The sequence below is a fragment of the Macaca thibetana genome, chromosome 3 (genome assembly GCF_024542745.1).
Source record: "Macaca thibetana thibetana isolate TM-01 chromosome 3, ASM2454274v1, whole genome shotgun sequence".
In the NCBI taxonomy this organism is placed as follows: domain Eukaryota; kingdom Metazoa; phylum Chordata; class Mammalia; order Primates; family Cercopithecidae; genus Macaca; species Macaca thibetana.
In genome coordinates, this window is record NC_065580.1 from 88,751,739 (window position 1) to 88,773,533 (window position 21,795).

A 21,795-nucleotide genomic window follows, 5' to 3' on the forward strand; every position below is an offset into this window, starting at 1 on the left:
TTTGAGACAGAGTTTTGCTCTTGTTGCCCAGGCTGGAGTGCAGTGGCACGATCTCAGCTCACTGCAACCTCTGCCTCCCGGGTTCAAGTGATTCTTCTGCCTCAGCCTCCCGACTAGCTGGGATTACAGGTGCCTGCTGGGATTACAGCCTGGCAAATTATTTTTTGTATTTTTAGTAGAGATGGGGTTTCACCATGTTGACTAGGTTGGTCTCAAACTCCTGACCTCAGGTGATCCACCCATCTTACCCTCCCAAAGTGCTGGGATTACAGGCATGAGCCACCATGCCTGGCCATAAATAACTTGTTTAACTCATACATGAATTGTCCAATTTTGGACTTGTATACATAGCTAGATATACATATATAATTGTATATAATTAAATATGTGTATATGTGTACATAAATGATTATGGGCATATATATTTGTGTATTTGAATATATATGCATAGGGATAGGGATACACATGTACATGCATAGATGACTTGCCTTCGCCAAAAATTATACAGATGTTTCTCAACTTACAATGGGGCTATATCCTGGTAAACCCATTATCAGTCAAAAAATTGTACTTATAACCTGGCTTATAAAAAGACCCCCCAATATTGCAAGATAAAAGACGTTAACTGTAAGATTATGATGCAAGAGGAAAATAATGGCCAGAAAATACGTTGGAGTGGAAAAAGTTTCTATAAAACTTTCTACACTATCGTTGAAATAGCTGTTAAATAGTGTATTGAAATAAAGATTGGTGCTTTTCTCTTTTTCTTTTATTTTCCCAATTTTCACTCTTATTAAATAAAGTTACTCAGTTTTTGAAATCACTTGTATCATCTCACTATGTATTTACAGATTTTTTTCTTCTCAGAAATTTGTTTGTCCCAAATTCCTTTTAAATATTTAAATATTATGCATGTTTTACCTCTGTAAACTCCTACCTTTGTAAAACATGCAGAATATTATTTATCTCATGGATTTCACCCACTGTCAAAAGTCTACTTCCCTATCACCAGTAAATACTTAAATATTATTAAGTGATAATATTTTTAGAATTACAGGCATCAAACTAGAGTTGACTTTTGAACAACACAGGGGTTAAGGGTACCATCCCCACCCCCAGTGGAAAATTCATGTGTAACTTTTTGATTCCCTGAGAACTTAACCATTAATACCCCACTGTTGACTGGAAGCCTTACTGATAACACAAACCAGTGATGAACACATTCTTTAATGTTGTATGTTTTATACACTGTATTTTTTTTTTTTTTTTTTTTTTGAGACGGAGTCTCACTCTGTCGCCCAGGCTGGAGTGCAGTGGCCGGATCTCAGCTCACTGCAAGCTCCGCCTCCCGGGTTTCCGCCATTCTCCTGCCTCAGCCTCCCGAGTAGCTGGGACTATAGGCGCTTACAATAAAGTAAGCTATACAAAAGAAAATGTTATTAAGAAAATCAGGCCGGGCGCGGTGGCTCAAGCCTGTAATCCCAGCACTTTGGGAGGCCAAGACGGGCGGATCATGAGGTCAGCAGATCGAGACCATCCTGGCTAACCCCGTGAAACCCCGTCTCTACTAAAAAATACAAAAAACTAGCCGGGCGAGGTGGCGGGCGCCTGTAGTCCCAGCTACTCGGGAGGCTGAGGCAGGAGAATGGCGTGAACCCGGGAGGCGGAGCTTGCAGTGAGCTGAGATCCGGCCACTGCATTCCAGCCTGGGCGACAGAGCCAGACTCTGTCTCAAAAAAAAAAAAAAAAAAAAAAAAAAAAGAAAATCATAAGGAAGGGAAGATATATTGCCATTTATTAGCTGTGTGGGTGAAGAAAAGTTACTTAACTTGACTACACTCAGTTTATTCATTAAATAATCTTTGCATACCTGGTAAGCACTAGATGAAATAATGTAATAAGACAAAAATGTGAAGGTTTTCTCCATAGTCTTATCACTCTGTATCATAATTTAATCATGTTTCTTTACACTGTTTCTCAATTCCTGAGAGAATGATTTTAGACAAACCCAGAGAACTCTCTTTGAATATCATTCTTTGTTTCAAATGTATTTCCTTGTGGCAGGAAGCGATAAACACACAAGGCACAGACAGCTAGTGACTGAAGAGGAAGTTAATGGTGTTTGTTTTTCCTCCAGAATTAGTAGTTCGGAAATTAAAAATAAAAATGTGGCTTGCCAAGTTTGTAAACTACACAGAATTCTTTGATTACAAGATTACAATGAATTTAATTTTTTTGACATTTGTATTTCTTTAATACTTATGAATTGAAATGTTTTTAAAACTTATAAATTTGCAGCTTTACATTTGGTAAACTATAATGATTAAAATATCCAAATCCATTAATTTCTTCCTTGCCCTGTAAACTTGAAAACTGAGAAAAGATTTACAGTAAAGCATTTTGAAATCATTGACAAGCACAAATACTGTTAGACTGTCAAGATTGTATTGCTGCCCTTGAGGAGACGTTATAGGTGCTTTTTAAGCTATGACGAGAAGACGTAAACAAGGCCTTTCCCCAGCTATGTGCTGGAAAAAAAAAACCTCAGTTGTGATTGTACAGTATTGCTTGACTCAAAAGTCAACTCATTTTCCACCAGGGATTCCTGTCCATTCCTGGAAATGAGGTAGGATGAACCGGGGCGGGGGGTTGGGGGGGGGCTGTCACAGTAGAATGTGGCGATTTAGGAAAATCTACAAGTGACAGTAAATGCTATTTTAGAAAGTTAAATTTTTTTTATTTTATTTCAGGGAGCAAATCCTTTATATTTGGCAGGGATGATGCAACTTCTTAGTAGTGTCTTTCATTTAATTAAAATTAAGATTGATGTGGCTTGCTGCTGCTGCAAAATATCATTCTGACTTTTGCTTAGCTATTCAATGGTTTGTAAATATTCAAGTTCACTTTGTTATGGATAAAAGGGAGTTCCTTGGGTAGATGTTTAACTTTTATTGCAAAACCTCTTGTGTTCACTTATGTTGCTAGATTTGGTAGTAGTCATGCACCCTAGGAAAATCACTGGCCAAACAGTGGAGTGGAAAGGATCATGGGTATTTACTGTGAGGAGAAGGGAAGGTAAAGATGTTGTAGGGGTTATATCATTTCACTCAGGAATTTGCTTTGGAAATGTCATTAAGGAAATAGTATGCGGGGGTGGCAGGTAGTTTTAGATTGTTTCTAAGTAAAATCACGAGTTTTCTTTTAATGAACTGCAAAGAAACCATCTAGTCCAGTGCTCATGAAACCAATTTAGTAGGTTGCAATTCAACAATGGAATAGAATAGGCTACAATACAACATGCCAGACTGCACACACATTGTACAATTTAGTGTTAATTTATGAGACTGCATGAGTTTTATATAGATAAGCACGTTTCTATATGTGCGTTGCATTTAATATGAAATGTATTTCTCATATGAGTAGCTGTTGAAAAAGCTTAAAAGCCACTGATTGACTTTTTCTCCCGTTTTACAGATGAGGAAACTGAAAGAGGCTGATTCCCATTCTATTTGAGTGGGTCTCCTTGAGGCAGCTTATCTATCATCAGGTCTCTCTTGTTAGAATCTGTTTAATTACCTATGCATCTTTTACAATTTTTCACCTTTGCTTAAAAATTCCTATATTTTTGTGACCAGAAATTGGATTAAAGATGCTGATTCTGGGGAGATAATCTTTGAGTCTCTAAGCACCATGTTGGGTGGGTAGTTGGTGCTTGTAATACCAAGGGGAAAAGAACAGAATATTTATAGCTCTCTGTAGAGATGAGATCAGTTATCTTAGGTAAAGTCAGGTGAAAAGGTGGAACAATAATACATTTAATCAATAGATTCAACCAAATAATCATTAGCTTCTACCATTTGTTTCTGTTCAGTTCAACAAATCCTTATTGAGCTCCTACTTTGTATCAGGTATTTTGCTAGCCACTTACTTCCTCCTTTATGGGAAATGAATTAGTCATACAATTAAATTGATCTCTCCCTTTGCTTGTGGTGTACAGGGAGATTTACTGAAGTAAAAGGGGGTTTCGTTTGCCAAAGATGTAAGAGATGTAGCGCCATGCTTTATAACACAATATGCTACTTTGGAAATCTGTTATGCCTTATCTAGAAATGTTCCTAATATCTTGAACTCCACCTTTCACTCATTAGGAAGTCCTGCAATATAAAGTTCACCTATAATATTTTTCTCTATATTTGCTTTCATAACACATTGATTTATATTGAACTTTCTCCTTGTTGCTATTTATACAGTGTCAGTTCTGCTCTACGAGCTGATGTGTGTGTGTGTGTGTTTTTCTCTGACTACCTGAGAATCGAGGCAGCAGGGCCAAGGGGGCTGCCTCACCATGTGAGGTTTTGTATTTCCCACCTTGTTATGCTTCTCGTTTGCCTTTCTGCCTGGCAGTTCCTGTAGGTGGTGTTCTGTTTTCTCTCTTTTTTTGTTTTTAAAGTGTTTGTGCAAAGCATATTATTCTGTTTTTACTTTGCTTCTTAATTGAGTATTGGCCATGTAACTTATTGCTTGAAGCAGTTACAGCATCAGGGAATAGTCCCAAATGGTACCTTGAGCCTGATTTTTCTTGATGGCTGTCACTGCAGAAAGGGACACCCATGATGTAGGTCCAAGCCAAAGAAAGGAGATGTATAAGCACAGCCTAATCTTATTAGTGGGTCTAGAAAAACTGCTTCTTTATTAACTTTATAAACAATCTTTTAAATCTTTGCTAATTAAATAGTTAAACATGCTATTTTGTAGTCATTTTTACTTGCATTCTTGATTATTAGTAGTTTTGAACATTTTTCCATATCTCTGTAGGATTTTCTTCCCCTGTTTGGAATTTCTGTTTGTGTCCTTCGGTTATTTTTCTTTTAGACTGTTCTATTTTGTTATTGATATATAAGACCTTTTTTCTATCTTATTGAAATTAATCATTTTCATTGTGGTTAAATTTTACCATTTTAACACATTTTGAGTATGCACTTTAGTGGCATTAAGTACATTCACACCATTTGCCACCCTCACCACTGTCCATCTCCAGAAATTTCCCCTTATCCCAAACCGAAAAAAAACATGGTAAGTGCTGTGAAACTACGCCCGATGGCCTCTTCCATCCATTCTTAACAAGGGAGATGCTAAACTTCTCTTTTTTCCCACAACATTAGTAACATTTCTTGAATGGTCGAATCCCTTAATTATTTCTCTGGATCCAGTGCTGCCATGATGATTGCAACTTCATTTTAAAGATGTATTCATACATTAAATAAACAGGCAAACAGCTGTTCTCATATGACCATCTTATTGAGCAAATTCTGTTTTGTTTAGTCTTTATAGTTCTTCCACTTGTTATTTAATCTACTAGTGTTTGATGTTTTCCTTGCTTGCCAATGTGATATTTCCAGCTGTGCATGGAAATTAATTTTCTATTTGAATAGACAATTCCAGGAAATTATCTATTAAGGTTATAGGAGGCAAAGAGAATTTTGCTTTATAGTTTGTGTGTGTGTGTGTGTGTGTGTGTGTGTGTGAGATGTTCTTGGCATTATAAGGAAGGAAGGTTGATTTAAGAGTTCATGATTGCCAGTTTTTGTTTTTAACTAATATTATTTAAATAAAATAAACTTTGCCACTGGTCATAAAAGCTGTCAATAATAGGAAGTATGGGACACTGAAAACTTATTTTCTATCTGAAACAGCAATTCTAAATGGATCGCTCATAGACTCTGAAACTTTTTCTGGGCAACAGACCTCTTTGGATATCTGACAAATTCTGTGGAACCTCAAACCCTGAGGTTCCCATATTTTTATCTAAAACCCCAGTTGAGGTGCATTTTGGAATCAAGAATTTATCAGATTTTAAAAAGCTAGTATGATATTAAAAATGTATTAGGTTTTCAAAACGACCATATACCCCCATATTACCTATCACCTTTAATGGAGTCTGGGATGATTCCCTATAATAAAAAAAATAATATTTCTGCAGTTAAATTCAAAGATCTTAATCTTAAATGAGATAAATAAAAACATTAAATAGCCTCACATCTGTGTAGGTCAGTTTTTGCTGCCAGATGAGTTGAGGTTTGTTGCCAAACAATTTCTGAAAAATCTTTTGTTCTTTAGGATCAGTGATAAGGGACAAACACAATTTCACCTGTACTCTAGAGGGTTCCACTGTCCTTGGTCAGGAGTGGTTTGGCTCAATGTTCCAGCCGGGCCTGCTTCTCCTCAGCCCTACTCAAGTCGTGGACTTAGCATTTTCACTGTTACAGACATTTTTGCTTCTGGGGTTCTGCACCTGTCATTTTTTGATGAATTTAATCCTCTTTTTTGCAGCCATATTGTATATGGGCTCTCATTCTTTATACTCAATATGTTTGCCATTGTGTGTAAATGTTTCATCATAGTGTGAACACGTATATTATGTTCATCATCATCCCTGTTCCTTTGCATCGGTTATTCTCAATACTTGAAATGCCTTTTTCTGCTTTCCTCCTGTTAATTTATCCTCTACAACATCATTTTACCTGGATAACCTATTTTCCCCCTCTGTTATATTCTCTATATTCCTTTGAAGCTTTGTGTTTACTACTGTTTTAGCATGCATCACATTCCTCCATAATTATTTGAATATTTATCCATCTCTTACATAAGACTGCATGTTTCTTGAGAGTAATACCTCTTTATATATCCATTGCCTTGCACAGTGCCTGGCACATATAGATTCAAGACTTTTCAGCCCAAGATAAATAGAAGGTGTACATTTGGAGGCAGTGGGGTAAGACTGGAGACAGGAGAAAGAGGGATGTACAATCTTAATAAATTAGAGTGCAAGACAGAATAGTGTAGAGGAAGAGTGATTTTGTTTAGTTTATGTGCACATGAAGATTAGGAAATTAAATGATATATATGGTTTGGAGCATGGAGAAAGTTCAAAAAGGAGGTAAAGTTTCAGACGAAGCTGGGCAAATGGATGAGATTGGGATGGCGTAGGCAAAGAAGAGTGTACAATGCTTTCAGAGAAGGGAGTATGTTGAGAAGCAAATTGGCATTGGTAGCTGAACAAGATATTTACGCTATTGGCAAGTTATAATGGAAGTTCTGAATTATGAGATGATGAAAGAAAAAGGTCAGTAGGCCAAATGGTGCTGGATTATAAAAAGCAATATATAATAATAATAAGAATTGAATCTATTCAGAGCAAGGTGTCATTATAAGTTAAGGAGTAGAACAGGGATGGTGAGATAAAAACATTTCCGAAAATAAATGTGTCCACAGCATACCCAGTGATGCCTGAACTAAAGGGTGTAGGGATGTGGAGCTGAGTTGTTTTACATCATAAGGACCTGAACTGAGAAGTCAGTAATGAGACTGGAGAAAAGGGTGTGAAACTTTTGAAAAGTAAAACCATAGTGTGATAGTTAATTTCTTGTGTCAACTGGACTGGGCTACAGATTGCCCAGATATTTGGTCTAACATTACTTAGGATGATCCTGTGAGGGTGATTTTAGATGAGATTAACATTTAAATCAGTAGACTGAGTACAGCAGATTGCCCCCTGTAATGGGGATGGGCCTCATGCAGTTAGTTGAAGGCCTGAATAGAGCAAAAGGCTGACCTCCCTTACGTAAGGGAGAATTCTTCTGCCTGACAGCCTTTAAACTGCGACATTGACCCTTACTGGTTCTGCAGTAGCCTTCTGGCTTCTGGCTCAAAACTGGGAAATCAGCTCTGCAGCTTTTGGACTTGTCAGACCCCTTAATCATGTGAGCCAATTCCTTATAATCAGTCTCCCTTTCTCTCTCTCTCTCTCTGGAGAACCCTGACTAATACCCGTAGTATGTGGAGACTGACTAGATATGGGAGCCACAGGAGGTGAGAAAGGAATTAACAATTACTTAGGAATAGGAATGGAGAAATTGAAAAGGGCAGTCGATTTTGAAGGAAAATATATTTGCTTTTGATTCTGTTGACTCTGAAGTGATATTAGAGATTCAAGTGAAATTGCTGTAAGCAGCTGTAGTGAGGTAGCTTGTGTGGGTGAGGCTGCATGTTGCATCTGGGAATCATCTACAAGTAGGGTAAAAGAAGTTACGTGACAGAACAGAGTTCGCAGAGGAATGAGAGAGACAAGCATAGGCAAGGATTTGACTGAGGTTCTTTAGGTGGAAATTGTGGGGCTAGAGGAGAAAGACGAGCCAGTGTGTAAAAATATCATTTGGTGACAGAGCTCTCTTGACATTGATTTGTCAACCTCCTGCACCAGAATGTAAGTTCTATGAGGCCAACAATTTACTCAGTCCTCTTTCCCTAGCTTTAAATGTTGTACTTCAGATATTTGAGATCTCTGTTTTTTCTTCATGTTCTACTTGAGACAAAGCCTTTTTAAAGGAAAACTGAACCAGGAGTTAGGATTTATTTGCTATAATCTTGATTTTGCACTTAGATATAGAGACTGAAGTTTGACATTTTAGTTCCTAGGATTTTGACTTCCTTTTTCAAAAAATGAGGAGATTGGATTAAGAATTTCTAGGATTCCTTACAACTCAAAAGTTACGGAGAAAAATATCTATAGGCTGAAAATTGTTCTGAGCTGCAAAAATTGCCTTGAGTAACTTCAGAAAATAAACATTATAGCAAATCATCTTTTATACCCCTTTTTTGGATGTTTTATTAATTTAATATCAAAGTATTGTAATATATTAAATAAATCAAAACACATAATCTTGTCTAGAAGCAGCTTTGGGCTAAAAATTTTCTTCGCAAAATATTAAAGGTGTGATTTTTAAAAGAAAATCTCTTATAGAGGACCTAACCCTACTTTATATAGCATTAAATTAATATAACTGTAAAAATGAAAAAAATATAAGCAGCATTTTTCTTTAAATATCAACACCATAAAGAAATTTTGGTTCTTATGGAAATTTGATTCTATTACAAATATTCCAACTCTAAAATCTTCTTGTAGAGTTGATTATGTAATTTAGGGAAGAATCAGTGGCTCAAATGGTCCTGTGTTTTCCATACTTTATTCGAAATTGTCTTGCATCTCCTCGTATGTTTCTAGATGTGTTAATATCATACAACCTCACAATATCCATTTTTAATTTCTGGAAGAATACTTTCTGTTTTTAATAGCACAATTTTCTGCGTTATATCCAATGTCAGTTTTGGGTATTTGATCAATATGTGATGGTTAAATTATAGATGGTTAACTTTTTTCCTAATTGTACAATTTGAAATATGGTGAATTTCCAAAAGTAGTTTGGAGAAAATATGAACTCTATTTTAAAAACGTGCATGTGTGTTGATATAATGTATTTGACATAGAAACTATCAAACAGGAATAGATGTCATAAACTTTAATTCAAAGGCGTTAAACTACTAGCACTAACAACCAACCTATTTTTTTTTTAATCAAATAGAACTTATTATGCGCCCAGGGTCATGCATTGTTTTAGATATTAGTTAACATTATAATTGTCTTCTCATTTTCTGGTATGCATGGGTACTCTCCATGACCATTCTTTGTCATTTATCACCTACAGTGTAAAATTTCCATCAGGAAACAATCTTCTGCCTTGAACTACCACAGTGCTGATTTTGCTTTTTACCATTTAAGGTTTTTTTCTTTTTTCTTTTTTTTTTTTGGTTGTTGTTTTTAATTTGCTTTAGAGCTTCTTTATTGAGGACAACTAACAGTTAAGAATTTTCTTGGGGAAGAGTGTCACAGCAAAAATCACACATAGGCTTTTCAGATACAATTCTTCTGTCTACAGAGTAAAGCTAGAAGTATTGTTGATTTACAGTAGATATAATTTAAAATTATTTATTTTTATTTTCCACAGATCCCACTTTCTGGATTTCTTGTGAAGTTTAATAATTTATCCTTGGATTCATTTTATTTTTGTTTATATTTATATAGCAGGCATTTAGCCATTCATGTTGATCAGCTGACTTCTTAGTTCCATTTGTATAATATAACGTCTGGTTATATGAACCCAGGGATCTGCTGTTATTGTTTGCCCTGCAATCTGATAGATAAGAGATTAAAATGGGGTGGGTGTAGTGGCTCATGCGTATAATCCTAGTCCTTTGGTAGGCCATAGTAGAAGGATTGCTTGAGGCCGGGAGTTTGCAAGCAGCCTGGGAAACATAGTGCGACCTCTCTTTACCAGATATAAAAAAATTAGTTGGGTGTGGTGGCATGCTGAAGTCCCAACACTTTGGAAGGCTGAGGCAGGAGGGCTGCTTGAGCCCATGGTTTCAAGACCAGCCTGGACAACATAGTGAGGTCATGTATCTAAAAAAAAATAAAAGATCTTGCTTAGTGTGCACATCTGTAGTCCTACCACTCAGGAGGCTGAGATGGGAGGGAGGATTGCTTAAGCCCAGGAATTTGAGGCTGCAGTGAGCTATGATCACACCACTGCCCTCCAGCTTGGGTGACAGAGTGAGACCCTGTCTCTAAAACAAAAAACAGAGAGAAATAGAAAAAATAATAAGATGTATATATTCAGAAACATAAAAAAGCAAAGAGTAAAACTTTTGTGACAACTTTGTTCCATTTATAAGTCACACTAATGACTACTTTGCTTCTTAGTAATTTTCCATTTGTAACATTTTATACCTGGATACACAAACGTAATGCAATTGAACAAGAAAACAATTATCTGTCTGCTGGAAATAATGTACTTATCTCTTTGAAACAATTGACTTGTTTAAAAATACACAGAAATTTTAGTTCTGTTCAGACTGGAGTTACCTGTAATTTGTAATGAATTTCCAAGAAGAATTAAAATCCTCTAATGTAATTGGATCAGTAGTTGAATCCACTGATTGTGAATGATAAATTTCCATGCATAATTCCCCTCTCATATAAACTTCCATTTGGAGCCATTTTAGATTTGAGAGGTTTTTTCAATATTCTATGAGTTTTGGCTGGATCCCTGGAAAACTTCACTCAAAGGCTGTATCTTCTAGTGAAAGCTTCATGTTGACTTGTGGGTTCTGTGTCAGTGGAATGTTTCAGTACTTTTTGGCCTGGCTCTAATGTTTCTTGGCATTTTCTGAGGAGTTTGGCCCAACCAATCTATAGTATCACATTGGATTCCAGATAAACCCTAAAAGCTGTAATTCATCTGCAAGCTAATATGGGACTTTATTGGGGTTTGGTAGTAGACTAACACCATCGAGCAGTTGGGGGTTCAATATTATTAATGATATTTCTAAGGACATATCTATCTGAAAAATAATACAAAGAGAAGCCACTTTTCCTTTAGCCCAGCACTTATTTTTCTCAGAGGTCTCTTTCACAGAGGTCAATGCCCTATTTTAATTCCTTATTATAATTTTTTCCCTCCTCAGCAATTTCTAAACTTATTGCAGATCAACAGCTTTTTCTTCTTTCTTAAAGTGAGATGGCTCTGGCTCTTGGCTGACTTCAGTCTTGTGATGTGGGACTGATGTGCGTTTTCATTTTTCACTTTGAAGGTGCTGCCAAAGCTAGTTAATTTTAGTTATACCATCATAGAATGCTGGAGCCTGTAGGTGCCCTAGAAATGGTTTGGTACAGCCTCCTCATTTTACACATAAGGGGAGCCAGGCCCAGTTCCTTAGTTCTCACAGGAAGCTACGGCACTGTTAGGATGGAACTCACGTCCGCCTTGCAACAGAACGGGTCTCTGCAAGCTATCCGGCTGCTGAAAGATCCGTTCCCCATTCCCAGTCTCAGATTTTTTACCTCTGGGTAGTTTTCCTCTTTTCCTTAAAGCTTTTTAAATGTAGCTCCCCATGGGCATATTAATTTGGGAAACCAGCCAACAAATTAGTTTTACTTTTGTTAGGATTCTAGGGTATCTATGATACCATTCTCTTTGTATTCTGAGTCACTAAGAAATAAATATAGGAATAAGAAAGAGATCAAAATAATAGCTTTATTATAAACAGTGTTATATTTTAGAACACATAGTGGACCCAAGGCAGAAGCCAGCTTCTTATGCCTTTAACAGTCCCCTATTGAGCTTAGCCACTCTCATAGAGAAGTGTGCAACTGCACGTTCCTGGTCCAGCCCTCATCTGTAGGGCCTACCCTAAGAGAGGACTAGCTGAGCAGCACCTCTGAGAGACTTCGGGAGCCAAGGACGTCCTGCTAAGGGAAGGGCTTCTTTCTCAAGTCTGGCCAAGTAGAGCAGTCCATACCCACTCATGGAAAGCAGCGTCCTTCAATGGCTCACCTTCTGGTGAGTGTCTTTCTCTTTCCTTCTTTTCTCTTGCTTTAGCATTCCTGTTTCACACTGGTATTCTGAAACCAATATTATCATATCTCTTTTCCTTGCAAGATGAGTTATTTTCCCATTATCCTCCTGAATAGAGTTGAAAAAACAAAGGTGGCAAAATCAGCCTAGGCAACTGATTATTTACAATAGAAGAAAATAAATGAAGAATTAAGTAGCTGGTAATAAGAGATGGCACCATGGGAATGTGCTCAGAATACTTCCCAGTAATGGAAGATGAATAATTTTTCCTGTTCTCTCCTGACCCGGCCATTGTTCTTCTCACATTTTTAAGAAGAAAAAGTTGGGGAAGACTTTTACCTCTCTGTTTACCATCTTTGTTTAAGCTCTAGACCTCTGCCAGCACCCACCATTGTATTTTGATTAATATATTCTCAGCCATCTATAGGGGAATTCACATGATTATGTTTTGCTTTCATTTTCCTGTGATTTTGAATTAAGTAAAATTTCAGATCACAGAACTCTCTTGGAAATTTTAGTTGACCCATGTAGGTAGGTTTCTACTAGGTTTCACTATTTCATTTTTTTCCAGATATTTTTCCAATGATTATCTCTTTTTTTAAAATCTTCCACATTAGCTTTCAAGATACTTACTTATGAGAGCCCAGATAATATTTAAGTTTTCTTCATATTAAGGAATTTTTTTCCTTCAGATTTCTTGCCTTGTGGAGCATGTTGCACAGACACTTGTACTTAATTCAGAGGTAAATGAAAAGTAATTTACAATTCTAATATTCTTGATCCTCATAACTTCTCCTTCACTGTTTTTATGCTTACAGGTTTCACTTCCTTTTAGTAGGTTGCAGGTCATTTAGAGAAAAAGATACAGAGTTGCAGACTAGTAGATTTAAGAGTTTATGTATTGCGATTTAAGATGCTAAGATTTAAGGTGTTCCAGCAGCATACTTGGAGTTGAAATCATGATTATTAAAATGAATTCTTTGTGCGTGAGCAGCTTAGCAGACTGCTCTTGAATCACCATAATGCTTTTGCTTCGTGGCATATCAAGTATCTGTTATAGTGGAACCTGAGAGAGGGCATACAGGGAATAGCATAGAAGTTGTCACGGTACATATGGAATGATGCTCAAGTGGCTGTCATGGGCTCAGGAGCCATTTGCCTGGGTTGAAACTCAGCTCTTTATTCCTTTGTTTCAGTTTGTTCATCTGCACGATGGGCATACTAATTAAGATATCTACCTCGAAAGTTCTTGTGAGGATTAAATGGATGAATACATGTAAAGCAGTTTAAACGAGTGTCTGAACGTTATATATGCTTTATAAATGTGAGCTGTTAAACAGTCCTCACGTGCCTATTTGGGTGAATAGATCAAGTTTCCTCTGTATTTTCAAGTGTTTCTCTCAGTACACTATTATTTAGGATAAATAGACTAAAAAGATATTTTCTGAGGTGTTCCTGGCTGATATTTTAAAAGGTGAACCGTGCATTAAAATATTGTGAGCCTTAATTTTGTATAATTTAATATTAATAAATAACCTGGCTTCTTTGATAGTCTACCTGAAATATGAGGATTTCAGGCACTTTGTTTTCCAGAGCCAAACTGTGTAATTGTCTTCATTATTGGCACTGATTTTGGCATTTTGATTTTTAAATTATTTTGTGCAGTTTTCACAGTTGCTCCAATTAGAAGGGAAATAATGAGGAAGTAGTCTTCCAGTTATTGACAGATCTTAGGAAGCATAAAATGGTTTGGTATTTTGGAGAAATGTAGGATAATATAAGACCCAGAGGCATACTATTCCAAGTAGAAGATTTCATCATATAATGCATTTATATGTATGTGGTATATGTGGGTAGGCAAATTTCATCATGAAAAGAATAGTGAAGGAAAAGTTTTGGGGGAACCTAAAGTTTTACTTTAGTTTGTATAATAATTAACTGAGCTGCATAAATGCCAGGGAAATAATTAGAAAAACAGATTATGTTGAATGCCCAAAGAAATATGTTTAACAACTTTTAGTTTTCTTTCCTCCCACACACGACTTCCTACTTTGTTTCTGGTACACCAGTTGTGTCTCAACACAGTGGCTGATCTGGTAGAGTTGTGTGAACACCTGTGATTGTGGCAGAACAAATTTTCTCCTTTTGTTTACATTTAATGAAAGTAAAAATAGAAGGAGCACTGATTTTTGGAGGTAATGTTATAGAGATATAGGGGATAGCCTGCCTTTTCTCCAAACCTATCCATCAAAGTTTTGAAAGCTCATACATACTAAAGCATGTGTCCACATGGTGAATATAAACAAAAGCTGACTGTAACCATCTTGCTTTTCCTAATTACATATCAATGGGCTACTATTGGTCAGAGAAACAAAGAGGGACCTACATTAGTGGGAAAGGGTAAAAAAAAAAATTAGTAGTAGTGAAAATTTTAAAAATAATGTATATTTTTTCTGTTTATGATATTCCTTTATATTTATGACTTTATGATATTCTTTCAGGAGTGGTTGTTTGATAATCTGTAGTTTACTTAATCATTCATATGGTGTTACAGACAGATTTACAAAGTTTTGCTATTACAAATTATGGCACCACAGACATCTATTTGAATCTGCCTTTTTTTTTTTTTGGAGTTATTTACTCAGTTTAAAATTTCTGGCCTGGTATTATTAGGTTAAAGGCTTTGCATATCTTTATGGGTCAAAGGATGTAGATTTTAACAAATGGCTTTTGAAGTGCTTTGCCAAATTGCTTTCTAATATAAATATATAAATTGTTAACAATAATATATGGGTTTTTCAGTTTCACTTTTTGAGACTCTGAACAGTGATGGATAATGCTTTTTTAAATTTATTTTTGTATTTATTCAATAAATACAAAGTGGAACTTCAGTGTTATTTCAATTTGCCTTGCTTTGGTAAATAAAAAGCGTGTGTGTTCTTTTTTTCTTCATGTGTCCTTAATAATTTAATTTCCTGTTGTGCATGTCCATGTTTTTGAGGTATTTTTCTTCTAGATTTTCTGTTTTTCTGTCAGGTTGTTTATCCGCTGTATGTAACATAAAAATCAACATTTTATCTCTTGTGATTGATAAACATATTTCTGCAATATGTTGTTTTTTTTATTTTACCATGACTATTACTTTTCTTAGTGTTAAAGCTCAAACTGTTATAAAAGTTATATTATTTTGTTTCTTTTATTGACTCTAGGTTTAAAAATTTGTCATTTTATAAAAACTCACTTCTATTTTATGCTGATGTTTGATGAACTAATTTATATATGTGTGTGTGTTTATAAACCCGCAGATACATATATGCACAAATACCCATAGGGAGTTAGAGACATTAGTATTATAATGATAGTGTATGCCATAAATTTTGATCCATTTTTTTTCCTCAAATTACTAGCCAGTTATGTCAGCCTCACTGATTACATAGCTTTCTGTCTTCTCCTCCCCAGTTGTTTTAAATTTCCCCTTTGTCATATTATTACATCATAACATGTAATTAGATATTTTACTGGGTTTATTTTTTATTCACTGATCTATTTCAAATTATATATAAAAAATATTTTTAAAATTTAATTCTTTATATTATTAATGCTTGATAATATACTTTAAATCTAGTAGATTCAGGTCTTCTTTTCCAAAAACATTGAGCTTCTCCTGTGTCACAAAGTGTGAATATGGAAATTAAAATTACACGGTTTCTCCACTCATAGTAATCAGAGTCTTGCTGGAAAAACAGACATGTAAAAATGTAATTATACCATAATGCTACAAACCCAGAATGGAGAGATGAACAAAGCACTGATAGCACCAAGGTGATAGTATATTTTTACCTTTTTCCCCTATATTTTCTAGTTCTAATGAAAGTTTGGTTATCACCTAAATTGCTAATTTATTATATCTACAAAATAACATAGAAAAATGTGATATTTCAAAATCCTATAATCTTCTCCTTCAGGGTTATTGTTTGTTTCATCTTTTTAATTTTCTAATTAAATTATGTAGTTTTCCTTAATGTTAAATACTGGTTAGAAACATTTCATGTTAAACATATGCATCTTATGGATATTATTTGTGACAGTCTATAGGTAATTCAGTGTTGATTTATTTCTTTAAAGAAGCCTATATCTTGGGTTTAACATTCACAGGGAAAATCGGAGCCCATACTTTTTTATCTTTCTTTATTGAGTGTGGGGTCTCAAACATTCCTTGGTAATGCCTTTGGGATTTGATAAGAAATACTGCGCACAAATACAATGTAGAAATGTCATTGAGATTATTTTTTGAATAGTAACTTTTAATAGTTAAAATTTTGAATAGTTATTTTTGAAATGAATGATAGGCCAATGAAAAATCTGTGTGCCAAGAAAGCTATATTTTTATGAAAACCTGATTGGAACTACGGAAAACAATCTGTGTTTTATAGTCATGGAAACCTGTGACTGATGATCAGTTTTGGAATGTTAATTGTAATTTCTATCATTGCAGCTGTTAATTGGTAACAAGGAGGGGATTAAAGGCATTAAGGAGTTTTGGAAAATAAAACTTAAATGCACATCAAATAGTAATCATTTCTGGAATTCTGCTCATATCAGTTGTATAAACCTGACTATTAAAATACAGAATAAAGTTTATTTCATTATTCCAGTTTCTAAACTGTATATTATTTAAAAATATGTTTGTATTTATGAATTAGGTCAGGAGTAAGCAGGGCCTCAGTGACGTAAATAAATCCCAGTGGAAGATTGTCTTTGGACTTTCTCTTCTGTGTAATTCTTTGTATATACAAGATCCTTGGCCAGGATTCCATTATACAAAATAAAAGGTGGGGGTGTGGGGGAGGGTGAATATTCCCAGAGAAATTCAGCCTTTCAATTACTTGATTATTCTTGTGGTTGCAGGAAATTAAAGAATAATGAGTTTGTTTCCTATGTGAATCATAAAAAAATAGGGCCGGGTGCGGTGGCTCAAGCCTGTAATCCCAGCACTTTGGGAGGCCGAGACGGGTGGATCACAAGGTCAGGAGATCGAGACCATCCTGGCTAACATGGTGAAACCCCATCTCTACTAAAAAATACAAAAAACTAGCCGGGCGAGGTGACGGGCGCCTGTAGTCCCAGCTACTCGGGAGGCTGAGGCAGGAGAATGGCGTGAACCCGGGAGGCAGAGCTTGCAGTGAGCTGAGATCCGGCCACTGCACTCCAGCCTGGGCGACAGAGCAAGACTCCGTCTCAAAAAAAAAAAAAAAAAAAAAAAAAAAAAATAATAATAATAATAATACGGGTATACACAGGGCCATTGACTTAAATAAATGGATGGCCCTTAAAAAATTCACTTTTTGGAGGGTTGCATAATGCTTTTTGAGGACACACAGAAATTGTGTTGGTAATTCAAGTTCTAAGCCTTTAAAGTTAGTTTAAGTGCAGGACGAGGAGTGGCAGCAACTGAATTATTCTTAGCAAACTATCACAAGAACAGAAAACCACACTCATAGGTGGGAACTGAACAATGAGATCACTTGGACTCAGGAAGGGGAACATCACACACCGGGGCCTATCATGGGGAGCTGGGAGGGGGGAGGGATTGCATAGGGAGTTATACCTGATGTAAATGACGAGTTGATGGGTGCAGCACACCAACATGGCACAAGTATACATATGTAACAAACCTGCACGTTATGCACATGTACCCTACAACTTAAAGTATAATAATAATAAATAAATTTTAAAAAAAAATTTAGTACAAATGTTTATCTTATTTCTTTTTTTTTTTTTTTTTAATCAGGAGTTAATTCCTTTTTATTGATGAGTAATCTTCCATTGTACATAAGGGAATATATATCAGTTTTCCTTTTGATGAACAGCTGGATGGGTTATAGTCTTTTTTTGAACCATATACTTTTCAATCACCATTGGCTTAAATGAACACAAAGAACATTTAAGTTTTCTACAACCACTCAATAAACACGTATTTATTAAGAGCTTACTCTGAGCCAAGCATTATTTTAAATGCTGAGGATGCAAAAATGAACAAAATAGCATCTCTGTTTTTGTGGAGATTGTTTTCTGGAGAAGAGACTAAAAATAAAATAAGAAAGATATAATGTTATATGTCAATAAGTGTTATGGAGTAAAATAAGGCAGAGAAGGGGAATAGAGAGGGTGAGGTGTCCAGGGATGCCATCACTGAGGAGATGGCATTTGGGCAAATACCTGAAGGAGATGAGGGGCAAGTCATCTGGATATCTGGGAAATAAGCATTCTAGGTAAAAGAAGAGCAAGGTGAAACCCTTCAGGCAGACACATACCTGGTGTTTTCAATGTGCATAGGTGACGTGCCCCTCAAAGGGATTGGTAGATGATGGGTTAGGGGAGGGCATAATGTGCTAGGTAGGATGCCATACCAGTTATCAATTTATTTATTTATTTATTTTTGTTTAGGTTTATACTTAAACATTTATTTTAGAAATTTTTAACACTTTCAGAAACTAATTTTGTCACAATTAGGCTATTGTAAGATCCTGTATCCCAGTGAAAACAAAATCAAAGCCCATAATGACTCTAAATCTTGCAAAGAAACTATTATCTTCAACTAAACTGTCTAGAATAATTGGTGTTCTTATTCCCTTTCCACTGTACTCCATTGCTTAATGCAAAATGGAGAATGTGCTGTCGAAAATGGAATACGACATTTGAACAGGTCAGTCTTTAGATCTAGAACACACTCATAGCCTATGAAAAACAACAAGAATGGCAATACAACCATTGTGGCAAACACAAAATTCTGGCCATTAATAGGTTAGATTAATGACTTATGCCCTTAAACTCTTTAGTGTCATGTTATAAAGCATAGTGACAACAAATATTTGGCAAGATCTTTTAAAGTCTAAAAATGTTATTTTTTATACATAGTTCTTTCTGTCTTACAATTCAGTTACTCATACATTTGTTAGATTATTCAGTTTGTTAGATTATTCAGAAGAAACAATCCAATTTAATCTTAACTTAATAAGTTTTTCCTCTTATACATTTTTACATAAAAAATTACTAAAATCACAATTCTGAGGAATTTCTTTTTAATCATACAAACACTGTATGCTTAAACCACAGTAAAGAAATGAGAACCTTTCTTATTCCATTTAATATGATGTTACCAAATTTATAAGAACTCTTTTCCTCAGCTTTTCTTTATACTAACAATCATAATTTGAAAAAGGTATCTCAACCCCACAGTGAACAAACATCCATGCTTATTCCACATAGGTACTGCCAGCAGTGCCTGTGGTATCCTTTCAACGATGACAAACTCCTCAGGGTTGTCAAATGTCCCATAGAAAACCAGTAAATCATGTACTGCATTCTCCTCAGTTTGGATCAGATCCAAGGTTTTTTCCTCAACTTCAAATAAAGCTGCTTCCTATTGTAGTTCTTCCATAGTATATGTGAAAGTGACTGGGGCTACCATGGAAAGAGTAGTCACTGAAGAAGATAGCTAAGGATTGGGACTGTCTAGAAATGGTAAATCTGAAATGTGGCTGCTTTCTGCTCCTGGGGTACTGTGGGTAGAGCATCTCACAACTTTTGGAGACTGGGAATTTTTAATTTCTTTAAAACAAACTTTTTTGACATGATCGCCTGAACTGTGGCCAGTAACAGGCTGTTTTGCCCATAGATTTATGTAAATTTCCATACATGTACTGGTTTCGGGGCTTTTGAAGGGGTGGTTAAAACTGTTTCCATGCAAATATGTTTGTCTTATTTCAATTGTGTATTGCCTCATTCAAAAAATGATTTGAGATATCTTTTTTTTTTTTTTTTTTGTCTTTTGAGATAGGTTCTCACTTGGATACCAGGCTGAGTGCAGTGGTGCCATTTTGGCTCACAGCAACCCCTGCCTCCTAGGTTCAAGTGATTCTCCAGCCCCAGTCTCCCAAGTAGCTGGGGAATATTTTTTTTTTTTTTGAGATGAGTTTTTGCCATGTTGCCCAGGGTGGTCTCAAACTCCGGAACTCAAAGCAATCTGCTTGCCTCGGCCTCCCAGAGTGCTGGGATTACAGGCATGAGCCACTGCAGCTTGCCCTGATTTGAAATATCTTATAAGAACATATTCAACTTAATAATAATAAAATGTATGTAGAAGAAAAGGTGCATTATCTGGAAAAGTATAAATAAGTAGAAAGTCCTAACTGGAAACAAGAAAATAAGTATTTTAGGATCCATGCAATTTTGTTTTGATTCATTATTTTTATTTATTTATTTTTAATAAAGATAGGCTCTCACTCTATCATCCAGGATGGAGTGTAGTGGTGCAATCGTAGCTCACAGCAGCCTTGAACGCCTGCGCTCTAGCTATCCTCTCACCTTATCTGCCCAAGGAGTCACTGTTGTTGTTTTTTGTGATTTGAGCTTTCTAGTAGCCAAAACAAAAAGAGTGCTGTGGCATAGAAGGATAGATATAGATGCCATGTCTTTTGCCACACACGTGTGCATGCATACAGAAACACACACTTTCTCGTAATTATTTATTCATTATGTTTATTTATTTATTTATTTTTGAGAGTGAGTTTTGCTCTTGTTGCCCAGACTGGAGTGCAGTGGCGCAATCTTGGCTCACCGCAACCTCCGCCTCCAGGTTCAAGCAATTCTCCTGCCTCAGCCTCCTGAGTAGCTGGGATTACAGGCATGTGCCACCACACCGGGCTAATTTTGTATTTTTGGTAGAGATGGGGGTTTCTCCATGTTGGTCAGGCTGGTCTCGAACTCCCGACCTCAGGTGATCCACCCACCTCGGCCTCCGAAAGTGCTGGGATTACAGGTGTGAGCCACTGTGCTCGGCCTATTTATGTTATTTTTAAAAGCAAATTGCTTTCATGCTCCTTAGGAGCAGCACAGCTATGTGGATCTCCAATTTCTAAAATAAATTTCTCATACGTATGCTTAGTAGTACTTTCCTTTCAAAGAACTAGCTTAACTGTGGGTGATTTCATACTAGCCTGTTCAGTTTTTCTGTTTGAGAGACAAATTCAAATGCTTATAGTTACCCAGATGACCACCTTTCACGTTTTCTTACTCATCTTAGCTACCACTACTCCCTTAACATCACCTGCAACAAGCAAAACCACTCCCCTAATCTGAAGCTAATTTTAATTTATGGGATGGACCTAGTTATTTGTATCCAAAATGTCTGAGAATACTCTTTTTTTTTGAGACAGGGTCTCGCTCTGTCATCCAGGCTGTAGTATAGTGGCATGAACAAGGCTTAGGCAGCTCCAACTAACTCCGGGGCTCAAGCGATTCTACTACCTCAGGCTCCTTAGTAGCTGAGACTACAGGTTTGCACCACCACGCCCGGCTAATTTTTATATTTTTTGTAGAGACTGGGTTTCACCATGTTGGCCAGGCTGGTCTCCAACACTTGGACTGAAGCGATCCACCTGCCTCTACCTCCCAAAGTGTGTGATTATGGGCCTGAGTCACTGCCTGGCATGTACATATTTTAAATTGTAAACAAAGTTATCATTGATAAGATATAGAAAAA

The 21,795-nt window shown here is 36.1% G+C and overlaps 1 protein-coding gene and 1 pseudogene across 8 annotated transcripts in view; one reads left to right on the forward strand and one right to left on the reverse strand.

Moving 5' to 3' along the window:
* Nucleotides 1–21,795, forward strand: part of HDAC9 (histone deacetylase 9) — a 927,498-nt gene that overhangs the window by 100,084 nt on the left and 805,619 nt on the right. The gene's annotated exons all lie outside the window — the stretch shown is intronic.
* On the reverse strand, nucleotides 5,063–5,159 carry LOC126951854 (uncharacterized; annotated as a pseudogene).